We start from the raw sequence: 13,736 nt of genomic DNA on the forward strand, positions 1-13,736 counted from the left end.
TTTGTGCTAGCAACACAAGGGTATTCCTAATGCAGTAGCATACTTGCTTTCTCCCCTGTTGCCAGGGAGTCACCTCTGCTATATTCCATCCCACTGATGCTGACGAACATCTCCTTATAAACAGGCACTTCTCTTTGGCTTATAATTTTAGTATGTGTTAGAGTAAACCTCATTTTGGCGTTCAGCTCTGCCCAAACACAATTTGGATAGGCAGTTAGATGGCACTGTGGGTAGAGTTCTAGGCCTGGAGTTAGGACGTCTCATCTTTCTGAGTTCAAATGTGGCCTCAGACACTTATTTAGCTGTGTGACCCTGGGCAAGTCACTTAGCCCTGTTTGTCTCTGTTTCCTCATTTGTAAAAATGACCCAGAGAAAGAATAGCAAACGCACTCCAAAATCATTTTCAAGAAAGCCCTAATTGGAGTCATGAAGAATTAGACACGACTGAAAAATGATTGAACAAACATTTGAACATGTAAAAATGTGGATGGTCCTGATAGATGTATGGTAGTATAGAACAATTATTGACAAGAGACAGGAGACCTGTGTTTTTAGTCCCAACTTTGCCACTTAGTATCTGTTTGACCTTGAACCAGTCATTTAACCTCTTTGGAGCTTATCGAATCTTAAGTCTAGAGCTCAAAGGGACCTCAGAAACTGTGTACTTCATTTTTCACATGAGAAAATTGAAGACTAGAGAACAACTTTCTATTGTAGACAAAAATGAAGTTTCATTGGCTGGATGTGAACCTGGGTCCTCTGACTCCAGAGCTAGTGCTCTTTCCACTGGACTTTGCTGCCTCTCATTTCAATTTCTCCATGTATCAAAATACACGGGACTTGGGATGGTGGTATACTGTGGATTGATTCTAAGGTCCCTTCCAGCTCTAATGTTCTTTGAATTGGTGTTGTTGGAATCCCCCTTCTTTTTTTTAGGCAAAACACACAACATTTGACTATGTGTCATGGTGGGGCTTCTCCAGACCCTGAGGTATGTATTGTACTGCATTTGCAAAGAAATGGGAATTAAATTACACATAACCATAGTGTACTTCTGAAGGGTCTGTAACAAGGTCCCAATACGTAAGAATCTTTCTAGTCTGGAAACTACTCATAATAATATTCTCAGTCCTAACCCACTGGATTGCCCTGTTTAGACTAGTTATGATGTGATTTGAGCGATAGCAAAGCATAGTGGATTAAGAGCTTGCCTCAAAGCTATGAGGTTCCAAATCCTACCAATGGCACATTGGTTGTGAAACTTTTGCAAGACACTGGATCTCTCTGTGTCTGGGGAATTCAAATCAATCAAGTTAGCATTTATTAATCACTTACTAATAGGTGCCAGGCACTTGGCTAGGCACTATAGATATACATTTTTAAAAAGAAAACAATCCTCAAGGAGCTTACAATCTAATGGGGGAAGACAACTTACAAAAGAAAGCTGAAAAGCAAATGTATGGGAGGCAATTAGAGGGTACCAAGTATGGGGGCATGATGTTCAGTGGAGTCAAAACCAAGTTGCTGAAGAAGAATGTAAAGTTACCTCCAAAGTTCTGAAGGTTTTGAGTACCCTATAAAGGAAGGCTTTGGGAGGAGTTTACCATTGTACTTTCTAGTCCTTCAATCAGAAGGGTGAATTGAGAAGATGCTAAGTCATCAAAAACTAGGTCAATCAGAATGGTGAGATTTTAGGTGATCACTTTATCCTGGGGGAAAGGTGTGATGTTTCCTAGAGTCAAAAGCAAGCAGAGCCACTGATGGAGAATGGAGCATTACATGGTTATCTTTACCTTGGGCAACCCCCTAAGATCAGAAATTACAGACCAGATTTTTGTTGTTTGTTCATTTTGGTCAGGTCCTACTCTTCAGGACTTCCTTTAGGGGGGTTTCTTGGCAAAGATGCTGGAATGGTTTGTCAGTTCTTTCTCTAGCTCAAAACTAAGGCAAATACAGTTAAGTGACATGCCCAAGGTCACATAGCTAGTAAGTGTCTGAGGTCAAATATGAACTCAGGAATATGAGTCTTCCTGAAACTAGTCCCTGTTATTTATCCACTGCCCTGTGTAGCTGCTCCCTTATGGATGAGACACCAACATACAAGTGTAGAGGGAGTTTCATCATTCAGATATTCACTAGATCAATCTAATCACAAATCTAATCCCTTTCCCCATCCCCTATTATTCATCATATGCCCTCATATCATTATTTTAAGAATAATCTACTTAAAATACTTAGATTGCAAGAAAATGCCTTAATAGAAAACACACTCAATATCTGCGGCCCCAAGCAACTTATCTCTTCCTAACCTTCAAGGGGTAGAAGGTTTGAGTTTATCCTGGTCTTGGTCTGGGCCTCTTGGCCAGTGTAGCCCTGTCCCTGTGGTCAATCTAGAGAATACAAAATTTTAGAATAACAACTTGTTTCTCCCCACAGGAGTGCCACAACTGCTACTGCTAGAAGTCACTAATGCTCCTTTAGGACCTGGAAGTCAGTACTGTTCAACTCAGAAAGGCTGCTCCTGTTATTGAAGATGTAGGTCTGTAGGACTTAAAATAGCTCAGATCATATTGAGAGCTGAGTCAGTGCCACTGCAAGAGGCATTCTGGTCCTCCATCAGTACTGTTGCTTAGATTGCTGAGACTGAGCTGTGGTCCCCTTGTCTTGCCATTCACTTGGGTTATCATGGGAATGGGAGATGAAGAAATGATTATGGTAGCTAAGAAAACGTGTGCTTATGGCTTCATGTTGACCTTGGTGGGGAGCGTAGTTCTACCTCTCTACCTACCCTGAGACTTACAGCAGGTCTTGCCTCCTCACTCAAATAACTCAGTCAGAAGAGTCTGAGATCAAAGCGCTTCTGTATGCACACTCAGTTTGAACTCAAAGGTGAATCAAAAAGCCTATCCTCACAATGCAATAAGCAGAACCAGTGAAGGGGGAAAGGGAATTAAACATTTAGATGGCATCTATTGTGTTCCAGGCACTGAATGAAGCATTTCTCCTCCTCCTCCTCCTCCTCCTCCTCCTCCTCTCCTCCTCCTTCTTCCTCCTCCTCCTCCCTTTTTTTAAAATGTCCTATTTCATCCTCATTCAACCTCACAACAACCCAGCAAGGTAGATGCTACCACTACTCTAGTCTATAAGAAGAAACTGAGTTTATTGAAGAAACTGAGACAAACAGAAGTTGTGACCTGGGGTTATGCAGCTAATAAATATCTGAGGACAGATTTGAAAACAGGTCTTCTTGATTTTAGGCTCAACACTCTGTCCATGGTACCACCAATTGCCTATGATACCTACACATACTACAGAGTTTACTTTTATTTTTAAACCTTTACCTTCCATCTTAGAATCAATACTGTGTATTAGTTCCAAGACAGAAGAGCGGTAAGGGCTAAGCAATGGGGGTTAAGTGACTTGCCCAGGGTCACACAGCTAGGAAGTATTTGAGGTCAGATTTGAACCCAGGACCTCCCATCTCTAGGCCTGACTCTCAATCCACTGAGCTGCCCCCTAGAGTTCATATTGAGGACTGCATCAGGTCAAGTACATAATGAATACTCATCATAAAAGCTGGGACCTCATTGCCCAGACCCCCACTATACATGATATAATGGAAAAGATGCAAGATTAGAGTCAGGACAACCTGGGAATAAATTCCAGCTCAATATGACTTTGGCCAAGTTATTTAACCTCTCTAAGTCTTAGTTTTTTCATTTGTAAGATGGGGGAAATTATATTAGATAATGTCTGAGGTACTTCCAGCCCTGTGCTGATCTTCCCCAACAATGTCCCCCAAAGCCCTTTCTCCTTTTTTCAACTTAATAAATGTTTATTACACCTTTTTTGGGTTACACATGTATTATCATGTAAAACATATTTCCATATCCATCATTTTTATAAGAGAATAATCCTATCAAGCCAAAACCCAAATAAACTAAAGTAAAAAAATACTTGGTTTGATCTGCATTCGGACTTCAACAGTTCTTTCTCTAGAGGTGAATAGCATTCCAAAGTCCTTTCTTAATCATTCTTCCTTGCCCCAACAAATTACTTTTCAGATTCAAGGCAAGCTTAAGGTCAGCCTAAACTAAATACCATAGCTCTGAATCCCTACCCAAGTTCCATCTTTTTAACCAAATTGACTAGATAAATTTATGTTTCCAGGAAAAAAAGTTGTTTAATTACTAGCATAGCAAGAGAAATGACAAAATACTCATATATTTATATATACATACATATGTATATGCATATGTACATATGTTTGTATATTCATATATGTATGTATATGCATTCACATCTGTTCTTTTATGTCCAGCCTCAGTTCCTTTCCATTGCCACACCTTATCATGGTGGAGGGATCTAGCAAGTTATAAGAATTTGGAAAGGTTTTCTTTCTTCCTATCCCCCCAAATATACCGTTAGCAAGAGAGGTGATCGCTAAGTCAGTCATTTGGTACTGAAACAAACTTTGTTGCCTCTCCATGGCTACAGTTCAGAATGTAGAGAGCATCTCAGCTTGTACTGTAAATAGTCATGGGAACCTTGGTGACTCCAAACAACTGTCTCTGCCTGGATATATTCTGAAATAATAGCATCCCCACTTCACTCTTGTTATTATTTCTGTTTCTTGACACACTGAGGGAAAAGACTCTCACTTCTCTGCTGTCATATCTATTATTGGCACATATGGGAAACATTTAATAATTCCAAGATTTGGACTCCTTGGAAATATGGGACAAGGCATCCCCAACATGGCAACCTTTACCCTTTCTCCCTTTGAGGTCTTTTCATGTAAAGTTCTTGTCATACCACCTGATCTATTCCTTTATGTGTGCACTGAAATTTTATCAAAGTGCCCACTGATGGCAAATACAAGAATATAAACTTCAAGAAAGCCCAATATTCATGTTTATTGAGGAAGTTACAAGTATTTGTACGAGACTAGGGAATAAGGATAACCAAGTTTGTAATGGGTTTTGCTCCTGAGTCCAATGTTCCTTCCTTCAGGAAGCCTTCCCCGATAACTCTACTTATCAAGGTAATGACCTTCTTCCTCTAAACTTAAACAGACCTTTCATTGTATCTCAGGAAACAGAATTATTCCTATTTGTGTTGGTGACTGATTTACCTACTACACTGTGAGTTCCATAACTCATTGTTCTTGGGCCATTTTGGTCTGTCTATTTTTTATTTCTCAATTTCTTCTTTGCTCTCCAGACTTGTACTTCTCTTTGGTCATATTGTGTCCTCTTTGAAGGTAAGCTCTCTGAAGACAAGGGCTGTATCATTTTCATTTTTGTGATCCTGTCTCATAGCACAAATACCCTGTATGGTAGCCTTAATAAATGTTTATTGAATTGAGGCAATGAGGGGATACAATGGATAGAGTGCTGGGACTGGGATTGGAACTGAGGTAGACTTGACCTTCAGATACTTACTGTGTGACCCTGCCTAGGTAAGTCACTTATCCTGTCTGCCCTAGTTTTCTTAGCTGTAAAATTGGGTATAGTAATAATAATACATGCCAGGGTTGTTGTGAGGTTCCAATGAAATAATATTTTAAAAGTGCTTTAGTACAGTGACAGGCACAAAATAGGTGTGATATTTGTTTCTTTCCTTCTTTGAACTGAATGAAGGTAGGGACACCATTTTATCTAGATTTTTAATCTCTCTTAATCCCTCATACATTGTTTCCTACACAACATACATGTAATGGTTTAAAGAAATTTTCATATTTATTTGTTTGTTACATTAAAATTCCTCCCCTCCCCATGCTAGACAAGGAATCATTTGACAAAAGGATATATGTGTGTATAAAATTATGTCTTGTTTCTATTTATCAGTCTTTTCTCTGGAGGTGGACACATACAAGTTATTCTTCAAGCAGTTATTTCTGTTGCCATATATAATGTTCTCTTTATTCTGCTCGTTTCACTCTTCATAATTTCATGTAGGTCTTTCCATGTTTTTTCCAAATTAACTTGCTCATCATTTTTTAGGACTCAGTAGCATTCCATCCCAATCCTATGCCACAACTTGCTTATCCATTCTCCAGGTGGACATTCTCAAATTTCCAGTTTTTTGTCAGTGTAAAGATAATTGCTATGACAATTCTTTGAGAAGACATCTGCAGAGATAACTTGGTTCAATAATCTTATGATTATCAATATTGTAGTAGAAACTGTACATGTTTTGTGTAGGCTGAGATGATCCTTTAAGAAGTCAAAGAAATCATTTGACTTACTAGCTGCCAGAGGCAAAAACAACACCCCAGACTATTGGGAGTTAGTGTTAGATGTTTTAGCAGAATTCCCATTATCCTTTGGGGGATACTTTTTTGATCTATGGTAGCATGCCCAGCTGCCAAGACAAATGCAAAGGCCAAGGAGGAGAGCTATTTTATTTGAATTACTTTCTTTATAATATTAGGGATTGCATTCTATTTATCCTTCATTATTAGTTAAATTATTTTATTGTATTTTGCATCCTGATGCTGAGCCAGAATCAACATTAAGCCTGGCCCAGAACAACTTATAAGCAAGGGATAAAATGGGAAGATGTGTATTCACCAAATGTGTTTGCTACCTTTATGAATGATATTTGGTAAAGAATCCAAATGTAAGACATCTTGTGGGCATTTCCTGCTTCTCTTTTCAGAATACTCTTTGCTGCCAGTCCCTTTTTATTCTCTCACATCTAAATTTCAAAAGGAGAAATTTAGGCATTTGAAACATAGTCTCTTTGCTCACTGTGGGTCTATGCTCAGGTTTATCACCATCACTGCCTCTTTTGGAAAGGGAAGGTAGCCACATCTCAAGTCTGCTTGATAAAGAAGGAGCAATGGCTTGATGGAAGTTGGCAATGGTCCTTTTCATGTAAGTGAGAAGAAGCAAGGGAGCTTTGGCCTTGAAGTCAGGGGACTAGGTGGCTGATTGCACCTCCAACACTTACACCTGTATGACCTTAGACAAATCATCTTTTCTGAGTTTTACTTTCCCTGTCGAATGAAAGGGGCAGTCTACATCAGGAGTGGCTATGTCCCACTACGTTCTGTGCAGCCTGCTTTTGTATGATCTAGTGCCTAAGAAATATTTTTACATTTTAAAATATAGCATATCTAATAGTTATTTAATAAACTTTAAATACAGTATAATTAAAAACGTAAAAAATATTCATAACTCCTGGCTGCACAAAAATAGACAACAGGTCAGAATTTGCTAACTCCTGGCCCATATAATGCCCTCTAAAGTTTCTTTTGACAGCTAGCAGGCATAGTGGATAAAGAGTTGAATTAGATTCAAGAAGACCCAAGTTTAAATTTTGCTGTACACACTTATTAGCTATGTAACCCGGGCAAGTCACTTAACCTTGCAAAGATCTATCTCCTTGATATTATAATTCTTATTCCAGTTCTCAGTCCTTTGATCCTATTTTATTCTACTTTCATTAATATTAGTATAATATTATTATATCATATAAGCATAATATAGAATATAGAATGTTATGTGATAATATAGTATTATATAAGCATAATATTATTCCTCTATTGTCCAACATGTTACAAAATACTCTGGAAGGCAACATAGTGTAGAGAGTGTCTGGGACTAAGCCCTCTTCCAGGCCACCAGCTGGCTACATGATCTGGGGGATGACATTTCACTTGTCTGAGATCCTGGACCACTTCTGCAGAGGGCGCCATATTGGAGATAGGAACAACATAGGGCAGAGGGAAAGCTCACTCTAGCCCTCCAGAGTATATTCTTCTGTAACAAATTGTTATTGCTGAGGAGGTGTTAAGCTCTATTGTTTCTATTCTGCTGCTGCTATGCTACAAGTACCCTGGGCATCCACTAAATCTAGCAGCTCCAGTGGCTGCCACTTCACATTCTTTCTAGTTGTCATTGCACCTAGATTTAGTACTGAACTATTGAAGCTGACCCTCAAAATATGCTCCTTTCTTACAAATGTTTGGAAATGGCATGATACTTTCACTCCAGAGTGAGCTAAGTATTCCTTCCTGCACACGGATGACTTGATTAGCCAACCTTTTCCCCTCAGAGGCAGGAATATATATATATTTTAACCCAGCTGGAGTTATTGCAAATTCCAAATAGATTAGTGATGTCTGCATCAGTGAGGCTTTGCTGTAGAGAATCAGAACTAGAAGGCTTCAAAGAACCCATAATCCCCATAATCTCTTCCTGTTTAGGAAAGCAATCAGGAAAAAGATTCAGGTTCAGCTTTGTGTCGTAAACCACAATAAAATGTGAGATAAGTGTCTGCACAAATTCACATGGGACTTTGAAATATGGAGGCCAAATGGATCAATGAATAGGAATGTAATAAACTCTCATTGTGCCATAAGAAATGCCAGTTATGAAGAATTCAGGGAAAAGGGAAAATCTGTATCAACTCATGATGCATAGTGAGGAAAGCAGAAACAGGAAAATGGTTACGTTTGTTTATGGGCATAGTGACTACAGCACTTAACTTGCAGTAAGAAAGGTCTGAGTTTGAATGCTGCCCAAGATACTAACTGAGCAGGCCATTAAATCTCTCAGTCTCAATTTCGTATCTGTAAAATGGGTTTAATAGTTGTACCTACTTCACAGGGTTGTTATGAAGCTCATTTGAGATAATATATGGAAGTGACTTTGCAAATATTAAAGTACAGTATAAGTGCCATTATGATTATTATAAAATAAACAACAATAACAATAAAAGGAAGCTAAACAACTGCAATGACCAATCTGGATCAAGAAGCACAGATGATGGACCGTATTTGCTTCTTTTTGATAGTGAATTGGGAGACTATGGTTGGGCAATGTTACAAACATTAACAGATGCAGTCATTGGTTTGATTGCTTTTATTTAACTATTGTTCTTTGTTAAAAGGGAAGACTCCATGGGGAAGTAGGGAAAGCATTGTGTTTTAAAATTAAGTTAGGAGCATCAATAAAATTTAAAAATAACAACATAAAAGGTAACATTATATCCAGATAGCAAAAGGATAACCTCTTTCATTCATGCTAAAACCATCCCCCTTGGAGAGAGATCCTCACTATCAATTTAAAGTACCATTAGCCATTTTCATTTCAATCATCCCAATTGCTTTAGGAAAAAAAAAGAAGTGCAATAAGCTTTCTTTTTCAGGTTCTAGTTCTGCTGATTTTTTTTTTCTTTCTCGGGACCTGTTAAGTCTATTTTTGAAGCAAAAAATTGTAAATACCAGGTTGCCCTCAGCAGAATAAAATACACCAGTGTGATGATACATTGATGGAGGATGAGAAATTTCACTTGCCTTTCCTCTGAAATTATGTTTGGGTAAAGAAAAAAGCATTTTCTTCCTGAAGGTGGCGTTTAGGGACTGCTGTAGAAAGAACGTTTTCCAGTGAGATTAAAGAGAGAGAGAGAGAGAGAGAGAATTTTACTAGTCAGAAAAACACCCCATAAAACTGTCTTGTATAATTCTAGTAGTCAGGTTGAAATTGATGGAAGACCCCTCAAGGAATGGCCTCAACAGGAGGAGAGTTTTTGTTAGATTGTGATCACAGACCTTTCTGTGAACACTGGGATGCATAACTCACTTTAGGTGGGTTAGAACCCAACTGCTCCTTTTAGAGACACCTGGCTGTCACTCACTCTAGGTACTAAAAGGGCCACATAAAAAAGGCCTATTACAATGTCAGGGTGAAATATATAAAGGAGATTGGCCAAAGTCGTGGTGACTTTCTGACTAGTTTCCTCAGACCCCCAAAAGAAAAAAAGCAGAGGCAGGATCAGGAAAGTTTGAAAAATGTAGCTCCTCTATGCTTAAAAACTATTCCCCCTTTTACTCTCCATCGGGGAATTTCATACTTTGGCTAGAGCACATATCCATGTCGATTCTTCTATTCAAAAGGACCAATGACATCCCCGGGTGAATTGGATTTAAGTAAGCCAGAGTTGCACAAGTCATCAGCCTCATTCTCTCTTCCAGAGTCACTGAAGTCCTGTGGCAGGACAAAAGCCAAGATGACTGGCAGTGGCCTGGGATGCAGTAGATCACCTTGGCATCTTTGATGTCTGACCAAGCTCTAGGTGTTCCACAATGCCTGCTTCAGTAACCTTACGTATGCTAGAACATACATAATTGACATACAAATGTGCCCTAGAGGATGAAATTTGATATTAAAAATATGTGCATTACTAAAAAGTGGCTGTGAATTTCCTGGTTCTCCCCTCATTTCCTAATGTTTTCCCTTCTAATATTAGCTTCCTTCTATTCTGTACACATGTACCTATTTAAGTATATATCATCTTTTCCTTTAAAAAGTAAACTCTTGAGAGTAGTGATCATTTTTGCTTTTTATTTCTGTCCCCAGTGCTTACAGCACTGCCTGGCATATAGAAGGCACTTCATTAGTGTTTTCTGATCGATTCACTGATTGCATTGCACCCTGGGCCTTCCTTGCTTACTTTTAGCCTCAGCATGGGATAAAATTCCAGTAAAGATCACTTTGTCCTGCCTTATGTCATAGTAGCCCTATCTCCACTCCACTCTCAACACAGGGGTTCCTTGGGCTCATGAAGTGAGAAAAAGGAAGCTGCTGCTGAGCAGGAAGTCCACCTTTCACCAAGTCTCTATATTGCCTTTTCCAGACTACAACCACATAAAGGGTCTAGAAACCCTGCCCCATGAGGAATGGTAGAAAATGAGGTAGAAATTAGGGGGTGGGGAAGAAACAGTGAAGAAATCAACTTAGTTCCAGTTCTTAAAATATCTGAAATCATTTAGAGTTGGAAGAGACCTCAGAGGCCATGAAGTACAAGCTCCCCCTGCCATTTTGCAAATAGAGAAACCAAAGCATAAAGAAGGTAGGTAATGTGCTTAGGATCACAAAACTACTAAGTGTCTGAAGTAGAATATGAATCCAGGTCCTTCTGCTTCCAAGGCCAATGATGAATGTCCTATCCACTAGTGTAGTGGTGACTAACTCAAATAGAAATGGATTTCTACCATCTCATACTTATCAGACTGCCTCATCTGACAAAAAAGGAAAATAATAAATATTTGAGGGGATATGGAAAAATTGGGACATTATTATACTCACTGTTGGCAGAGCTATGAACTGATATAAGCATTCTGAAAACCAATATGGAACCATAACTAAAGGGCTATAAAACTGCATATTCTTTGACCCAGAAATACCACTATTGGGTCCATATCCTAAAGAGATCAAAGATAAGGGGAAAGAACCTATTTGTACAAAAATATTTAGAGCAGGTCTTTTAATAGTAGCAAAGAACTAGAAACTGAAGGGATGTCCATCAGTTGGGAAATGACTACACAAGACATGGTATACAGTTGGAATGGAATACTACTGTGCTATAAGAAATGACACATGAGATGATCATAAAATAATCTGAAAAGACTTATATGAAGTGATACAAAGTGAAGTGAGAACCAGGGGAATGCTGTACATAGTGACCTCTATAAAGAGTGATGATCAATTGCAGATGATGGAACTTTTATCAGAAATGCAAGGATCCAGGACACTTCCAAAGGACTTGTGATTAAAAATGCTACCCACTGCTTTAGAAGGAACTATCAAAGTCTAAATGTAGACGGAAACATGCTATTCTTCATTTTAATTCCTCCATGAATTTTTCTCTAATATAAGCAAAATGTGTCTTCTTTCACAATATGGAAATATGTATTGTATAATATCACATGTACAACCTATATCATAATATCTGCCATCTTGGGGAAAGAGGAGGTATAAGAGAGAGTAAGAGAATATGGATTATAAAATGTCAGAAAATGATTGTTGAAAATTGAACTGCATATAATCTGGAAAAATAATTAAAAATTAAAATAAGAGAGATTCCCATAGTCTACATAATAACTTAGAAAACCATAAATTATCACCATCTATGTTTATTGATTTCATTAAACATTTTCCAATTACATTTCAATCTGGTTTGGAGTATACCTAGAAATGCTGAGTTTGACATCCTTGCATTAGAACTGTGATGGTGAACCTATGACACACGTGTCAGCACTGGCACATGTAGTCATTTTTATGACATGTGACTGCATGTAGGCTTAGCAAGCCTCGGGGCCCAGGAACTGCCTGGGGAGCTGTGTGCCCCCAGCTGTGGCCATGGCCATGCCCCAGCCTGGCCTGGGGTGGGAGGAGGGCTGCTCCATGTGCTGGCCATAAGAAAGGGGGTGGGGAGGTGAGTGGTGGGAGGCTCGCCCAGCCAGCAGAAGACTGGGTGGGGTTCTGGCCCACGTGCAATGGAGGAGTGCCTGGAACAGATTACCAGACACTTTTAGCACCCTGAAAAATATAGCAATGGCCTTACTCACAATTTTTCTCTCTACATACTTTTGTGAGACCTTATTCTCAGTGTTAAATATTATCAAAACCAACAAAAGAAACAGATTGACAGATGAAGCTAGTAGCACTTGCTTGGGCTTGAAGTATACAAAATACCAACCTTCAGTTAAAGATTTAGCCAATGAAATTCAGCAACAAAAAAGTCACTAATAGGCAGGTTAGTTAAAGAATTCCCCTCCCCCTTACTTTCCTTAGTTCATGTCACCCCACACAAGTTAAATAATATCAAGACCAACAAGAGAAATTGACTGACAGATGAACAAAGAAGTCACTAAGCAGGTAAGTTAAATAATTAGTTTTTGGTTTATTAAATACAGTTATATATTACAATTATGCATTTTTGTTACTTCAACTATAAATATCACAAAATTATAGTGTTTTTTTCTCAAAGTGACACACCATCTGAGTTATGCTCATTTTTTGTTTTTTGTGTGTGAATTTTGACACACCTCACCTTGACACACCTTTTGACAAGCTCAAAAGGCTGCCCATCACTGCATTAGACCAAGGTTTTTATCCCTTGGGTAGAAGGCAGAGTAAAATAGATTAGCTCTATGTTGTTCTAGAAAGTGAGACTATAGCCAGTGGATAGAAGATATACAGGCTGATTCTAGATAAAAAGACTAGATAGGATTTTCTAACAAACGGAGCAATGTAGTTGGGGACAATAACCTCTCTAGCACTGGTTCAGTTTTCGTTTGCATTCCTCACTGAAAAAAATTGAAATATATATGTATACATATACATACATACATATATATGACATTAAGGTTGCTACAGGGCAGCTAGATGGTGCAGTGAATAGAACATTGGGCTAAGAATCAGGAAGATTCATTTTGCCAGCTATGTGATTTAGACAAGTCACAACTCTATTTTGCCTCAGTTTCCTCCTCTATAAAGTGAGCTGGAGAAGGAAATGGCACCTCTCCTCAGGATCTTTTCCAAGACAACTCCAAACGGGGTCACAAAAAGTCGGACCTGACTAAAATGACTGAACAACAAAAGTTTCTAATTTACACTTATCATCTCATTCAAGTCTCTTTATGTTGCTTTCCCTGACTTAAGCCTCTCCCAAATGAAACTCATTCTTTATGCCACTACCAAATTAGTGTTGCTGAAACAGAGATCTAGTCATTTCCCTGCAGCTTAGACTGTTTGAGAGCTGCCTGTGGGTAGAGAGAGGTTAAATGGTTTGCCAAGGACCACACATACAGATATTATGTCAAGAGGTGGGCAGGGATCACAGTCTTTCTAGCCAGAACTCCCTGTCATCTACACCAAGTTGCTCTAGAGGTGACACCCCCTAAACACCCTCTTTTGGACCAATAGAATCTTTAGGTAAGT

This window comes from Monodelphis domestica, chromosome 3, assembly GCF_027887165.1.
Source record: "Monodelphis domestica isolate mMonDom1 chromosome 3, mMonDom1.pri, whole genome shotgun sequence".
NCBI lineage: Eukaryota > Metazoa > Chordata > Mammalia > Didelphimorphia > Didelphidae > Monodelphis > Monodelphis domestica.